This window comes from Ruditapes philippinarum, unplaced genomic scaffold, assembly GCF_026571515.1.
Source record: "Ruditapes philippinarum isolate M1 unplaced genomic scaffold, ASM2657151v2 ctg13368_1_1_1_1, whole genome shotgun sequence".
Lineage (NCBI taxonomy): Eukaryota > Metazoa > Mollusca > Bivalvia > Venerida > Veneridae > Ruditapes > Ruditapes philippinarum.
In genome coordinates, this window is record NW_026863212.1 from 80,759 (window position 1) to 87,811 (window position 7,053).

Here is a 7,053-nt window from a genome sequence, read left to right on the forward strand (position 1 = left end):
CTTCTGACCCAGTGAACAAAATATGACACTGACCCCTTGACCCTAAAATCAATAGGGGTCATCTGCTGGTCATGACCAATCACCATACTAAGTTTGAAGTTCTTAGGCCTAAGCAATCTTTAGTTATTGATTGGGCACCGTTTTTTCTTACAAGGTCAATGTGACCTTGACCTTTGACCCTAAAATCAATAGGGGTCATCTGCTGGTCATGACCAATCACCATGCCAAGTTTGAAGTTCCTAGGCCTAAGAGTATTTTAGTTATTGATAGGAAACCGTTTTTACTTACAAGGTCAATGAGACCTTGACCTTTGACCCCAAAATCAATAGGGGTCATTTGCTGGTCATGACCAATCACCATACCAAGTTTTAAGTTCCTAGGCCTAAGCGTATTTTAGTTATTGATCAGACACCATTTTCACTTACAAGGTCAATGTGACCTTGACCTTTGACCCCTTGACCCCAAAATCAATTGGGTCATTTGCTGGTCATGACCAATCACCATACCAAGTTTTAAGTTCCTAGGCCTAAGCGTTCTTTAGTTATTGATCGGAAACTGTTTTTACTTACAAGGTTAATGTTACCTTGACCTTTGACCCCTTGACCCCAAAATCAATAGGGGTCATCTGCTGGTCATGACCAATCACCATACCAAGTTTGAAGTTCCTAGGCCAAAGTGTTCTTTAGTTATTGATCGGAAACCATTTGGTCTACGGACCGACGGACCAACAGACAGACAAATGCAAAGCAATATACCTCCTCTTCTTTGAAGTTGGGGAATAATAATCAATTGTGATATAAATATATTAAATTTTCTGTATCAGTATCAAGAAAACACTCAAATGGTCAATATTTTTGCATCACATTATATGAATGTGGCCATGTCATTGGAACTTATGGTGGCTTTAAAGTGTTCACTGCACTTCTCATGCTAATCTCTTTCACTGTATGAAGTTTCAATCAAATTCCTTCAATATTTTAATCCTCTCTCTGAACATTCAAAAACTAAGTAATGTAGAATTTTTGTTATTTGACACAGCACTTCTGCTCACTAGTCTCTACAACTGTATTTAGTTTGAGTGAGATATCATTGAAAAGATTTACTCCAGACAACCAATATTTTTAATGTTGATGTATTATAAGAGATGATAATTGGAAAAATTATGGTTCTTTGAAAATGCACTTCCTTTCACTTGAATGTTTTTGCTGTGTAAAATTTAAATCAAATTCCATCAACTCTTTTCCAGTTTTTCTCTTGGCAAGCATAATTAAGTTATGTATTATTAAAAAGAGAGATAATTAAAAAACTAAGGAATGCAGTTATGGTTCTTTGACACCTTGGCAAATTTGAGTCTGTACAACTGGGTGTAGTTTCAGTGATAGTTTGGAATAAGCATTTTTAGCTTGCGGGAGATAATTAAAACATGAAGCAAGGTAGAGTTATGTTTCTTGGACACTGCACTTCCTCTCAAAAGTCTCTATCACTTTGTGATATTTACATAAAATCCCTTTAATACGTATCTAGTTATATTCATATTCAGAACAAGAGTGTGAAAGACGGATGTCTATCTAAGTTCACAATATGTTGTTTTTTTTCTTTAATCACATAAAATCTCAAAAAAAACATAAGAAACATATTTTCCTCCCATGACTTCCCCATAGGTACAAGTTCCCCACAAGTAAAAGTATATATAGAATGAACACGGCTATTTATCCATAATATCAATTGAGTCCATACAGACAGATGGTTAAGACCGCAACTGTATTCTCTCCCTTTTGAAGAGCATAAACTATAATAAAATGCTAAATCTCTGTATGGTTCTATATCAGATACCAGTACGATGAACCTAAAAAAAAAGGCTTGCTTTTATACCTTTTGAGTTATATCAGAATTCAGATTTCATTGACTTACAGAAAGGGGTCAGCCTTTTGTCCCCTCTTGGTGATAACAGAAGGGGACTAATAACAACAATTTATTCTAGTTTCAATTCTCAGGTTCATTACTTTTCATTAAACCAGGCAAGCTAAGATACATGTTATACTAGCTCTGAATGTATTTACACAACATTGCTAAACATTACACAATATTTAATAAATTTTGGAATGTGCAGTCATATGTTACACAAGTCCCAGGAGCTTCAATTCATGGAAACTTTTGGGGAAACAGTCAAAATATCACAATTGGTTTAATCTATCACTGCTGGGTAAGTGTCATGGTTTTGTTTGAAGCCAAAACAACTAGAGTTAACATTTTCCTTCAACACAATGTTCTTGACAGGGGATTCAACTGAAGTGGTAACTCAGACTAGTGACTACCCCTCTAAAATAGTCCAACTATATGTAGTCCCAAGTGTTCATATTGGTGCCTCTACAGTTATGATCACTACATCTGGAAACTGGAGATTCCCACAGACTGTGGTGCTAATCTTCATTTGCTTGACAGTAACACATGTCCACCTTAAAAAAATGCAACAACAATTATATGAAGACACTGCAAAAATTTTCATAAAATGTTTTAAATTATCTTATTTATCTCTTCTTATATACATTCATAATGCAGAGCACTAGATTTGTGTGTCTGTCATACAAAATGACTTTCAATAACACTATTTAATTTTTAGATATATTTGAAATATAATTTCTTTAATAAATACTCATATTAATACTGACTTCCTTTTTGTAATATTTTTTCTGTCACATATGTTCAGACAATATACAATTAATTTGTTTAGACGGCATACAATTTAAAGGTACAATTATTTATTTGCTACAAATAAATGTAAATTATGGTTAGTTTAATAACCAATATGAATGTTTCAAAGATTATCACTTCAAACTTTAAAAACAGCCTGTCAATTAAGCAGATCTTAGCAATATTAAAGGCACACTAAACAGAAAAACAATGGTCAATCAGACAAAGGGTAGGGAAATATTTTTGTACATATTTAAATCATTTGGTGTGAAACCAATCACTTCACAGCTGTGCTTTGCTATTGAATATTTTCATTTGTTTCAATCTTGAATAATCAAAATGTAAACAATGTTCATAAGGATGAACTGTATGGTTAAATTCGTATAAATATTGAGGTCTTGTTCAAGGCAACAGTATTGTAAATTTTGCAGTTCCTTGTAATGCCCTGTATGATTGATTTGTACAACCTTAAAACACCATACTATGATATTTCATGTAAGTGATCATTTTCAGCATAGGAAAAAGACTGTCATAGGCAGAATTGACAGAAAATTTTGAAGTATGTTCTCAACTTACACTATAATAAACTGTGAGCATGCACTGACACTCATATTTAGGCTGTACTATATATGAATAAGTCTTGGACTATTTCAGCATGTAGATTAGAAATGCAAACTAAACAATTTCAGTTTCAAGCCTTTTCCTAGACATATTTCAGGAAAAATTTCCTAGCACAGGTTAGGAAATTTTGCATCTTAATTGGGAAAAATATTCAGCACCATGTACAAAGTTGTTTATCCAACAAATTGTATAGCATGTACAAATTAAATTGTTTATCCAACAAATTGACTTATTATATCATTCAAAGCATAAAAAATACATAAAAAATGACAATAAAATGTGTTTTTGAACATCATATATGTCTGGTACCATATTGGATTGAAATGGAATGAAGAAAAATTGTCAGCTTTGATAACAGGAATTTTGACTTGATTATGATTTTTTCTAAACTTGAAAAAAATAAGCATATTTGGCATTGTTTGCCACTGGGAATGGGTCAGGTAATCTGGCCTGTGGTGACACTGGTAAAAAGGCATATGATTTCATGAATACTTTTTGGAAAATAGTTTGATTTTTGAAATATACATCAAATATCATACAAGTACCTGTTGTTTGTGATCATCTTCTTGTCTAAATTCTTTAATCTTATTCTTTTTTCTAGCTTATTACATGTACCAGCCTTTCCAAGTGAATATTGGAGTAAATGATCTTTTATTTCCCTGAAAATATCAATTTAGAGATTTCATCTTCAAAATTATCTAATACTTCTCTTTTAGTGTGTGTATATCTGTATATACAATGTATATATATATATATGTGTACACTATAATATGATTGTGTACAGCATGTAATGACATAAAATTTGAAAATTTATGATAATAATATTTCTTCATTTACTCCGCATATTACCACTAAAATAGAAAATGTTCTTATCATTTTATTATGATATTTATTTATTACATGTAGATATGTGAATAAAATGTGAATATCAGTATTATCAAAAATTGTTAAATGTCTAATTAACACTGATTAAATTACTTCAACCATGTAGTGAGAACAGGTATAGATCATTTCCAACAGCCTTGCTGTTGTGTTGACATTTTCACAACATGGTGTGTCTGGGGTTCAAATCCCTTTCCGTGCCTGAAGATTTTTCAGGTTAACAATTATCATGGTGGCAGAGATTTTTTTTCAATTTTCAAAACAACCTGTGGCTTTCTGAAGGGGAAAATATAGCTTGATAAATCAGAAAAGGGGAAAATCAAATTCCAACCACTGAGAATGGAATTTACCCATACATTTAAAAAGATTCAATTGTAATTCAATTTAAAGGGATTCCACCGAGGTATTTTGACATGATGGCACTAAAAATATTTTTTCAAATAAATGTACCATTTTATGTAAGTTTAGACCACTAATCTTAATGTGCAAATTTTCAGATCATTCACGCACTTCGTTTTTCCAGAACAATTATTCAAAATGTAAAAATAATATGCAAAATGAAAAGCTTTTTAACGCGCTTTTCATCCAAATCAAGCTAAAAAAGCATAAAAATATGTACAATTTACTTCAAAGTATATTTCTTAACTATCTTTGCATATTTCTGTTTAAAGTGCCCTAACACATTTATGATTTTAGGCTTTTAAAGGGATACACAGGCAAAATAATGACAAAAATACAAAAATGATCTTCTGTACTCAAATCACCCTAAAATGACTTTTCCTAAAGTCCCAGCATGAATTTTTGTATAGATTCTATATATTTTGGGTTTGAAGCTTAAATATATCTATATATGTTGAACGAAATTTGGTCGCCAACAGAATCACCGAATAGTTTAAAAACAAGTCATGTGATTTGAACAAACCCTGGAAGTTACTATAACAGGTATTGCAGATATTGTATGATTAAAACAAGTCTAAGTAATTGATTTGACATGTTTTTTAACACGTTTCCAGAGTACACAGTGTACAGCTCAGTGGAGTTCCTTTAACATGCATGGTAATAGCAGAGGCTATCTATTAAGGGACAGCTTTCTGTCTTCTAGCTGATGTTAAGTTATTCTCCTGTGAAGAATGTGCACAGGGGTTTTAGGGGAAAATATTACATGTAGCATTTTCAGGGGAAAATATACCTATTTTGGGCTACTGGTTAAACAGCCTTTAAAAAAGAGCTAAATGGCTCATATTGAGGGTTAAATCATTTTTTTCTAATCTTTCATAGAATACCTTTATTCATTGAATAAGGTTATAACTTAATGAATGTATAAACATGAAGATAAATAAAATTATTCTGAAATATTCGAGAATGTGACGTTACGGCCGTGACAGGACCAACAAATTGTATGCGTATATGCCAGTTTTCCCTATAAAGGCAGACATCTGTGTAAAATAAATTTGTAACATCTGTCGGTAATGCAGTCTAAAAATTGAGACTAGGCAACAGTAGGGTCGAAATGTCCTAGGGTCGAAATGTCTTGGGGACGAAAGATTTGAGATCTCCCAAATTACTTCGAAATTATTAACGAAAGTTTTAGTCCTCGGAACGAACTGACATCAATAAATAAACTTACTATTATTATTCATCAAATTAATAATATATTTGCTTTAAAACTTACCTTATGGGCTATACAGGTCGATATGCTTGTCAAGTAGGTCATACTCAATCCGTAAATTTTATTTTATGTTATTTATTATGTAAATGTGTGGATTATTAATAAAATATTGTTTAAACTAAGTAGGTCATATAGTAAACCGGAAGTTGTCGAATTCATATGAGCCGTGTCACGACAAAACCAAAATAGTCCGTGTGCGACCAGCATGGATCCAGACCGGCCTGCAATCCATGTTGTTCGCTATCAGTTTACCTACTTGAAGAAGAGTTGGTAAGCGAACAGGATGGATCCTGATCTTGATTCATGCTGGTCGCAAACCCATTATGTTGGTTTTGTCGTGACTCGCCTCATATGTACCAATTAACATTCCATTCATAGAATTAATCAACCTTTCAAATTATATCTGCTACATTTCTAATACCGTTATTCAAGCTCAATTGCAAATGATTTTCAAGAAAAATAATTTTCTTATCTCTCTTCTATTCGCAATAAATCAAAGTTTTCAGAAATACAGAGCACTATTTTTTACTCGCGGCGGTTATGCGTCAGTCATGGTCGGATGAACACTATGAATTCAACATACCTGCAAAATGTTAGAATACAATATAGCATATAGAATGGTGATGAAACGTCACTGCAGTGGGCGTTACCCTGTATGGTTGGAAATTTCGGGTTTGTAAGTGCACTAGTTGGGACTACGTCCCAACTAAAAAGACTTGTAAAACCGCCACACGATCATTTCTCGTTGTATTGCACAGGTCGTGTTGCTAACTAATCCAGCCCGTTAGTGACATGTTTACTTTGGTTAAATATTTGAATAATTATGTTTAATAAACATGTTTTGAATTTAGCCTACACACAAAGAATTTTTAAATATTCCCCACTTCATGTTGACCAAAACATTTACATCCAATAAATGATTAATATTAGTGAAAATCCAAATTTTCATACAAACTGCTATCTGTGTCCCTCTGAATGACGTACAATTTAAATCTTTCGGATATTTTCTTTTTTCGGATATTTCGGAACTCAATTCAGGTCAAAAGGCCTAAATATATATATTGAATTGTGTGCAAAGATCAACTGGGACACTTTTAACGGAAAGATAAACATTAGATTATAAAGAAATATACGGTCAATTAATTTGAATTTTTCTATAAAAGAAATAATTATACCGAAAAACAAGACTC

The 7,053-nt window shown here is 32.5% G+C and overlaps 1 long non-coding RNA gene across 1 annotated transcript; it reads right to left on the bottom strand.

The window, feature by feature from the left end:
• Positions 1 to 1,890: 1,890 nt before the first annotated feature.
• Positions 1,891 to 6,065, bottom strand: LOC132721487 (uncharacterized). Its single transcript, XR_009624467.1, has 3 exons — positions 5,867 to 6,065; positions 3,858 to 3,971; positions 1,891 to 2,456 (listed from the first exon to the last, which is right to left on the bottom strand). It is a non-coding gene; the product is annotated as an uncharacterized LOC132721487 (long non-coding RNA).
• Between the last annotated feature and the right edge of the window lie 988 nt (positions 6,066 to 7,053).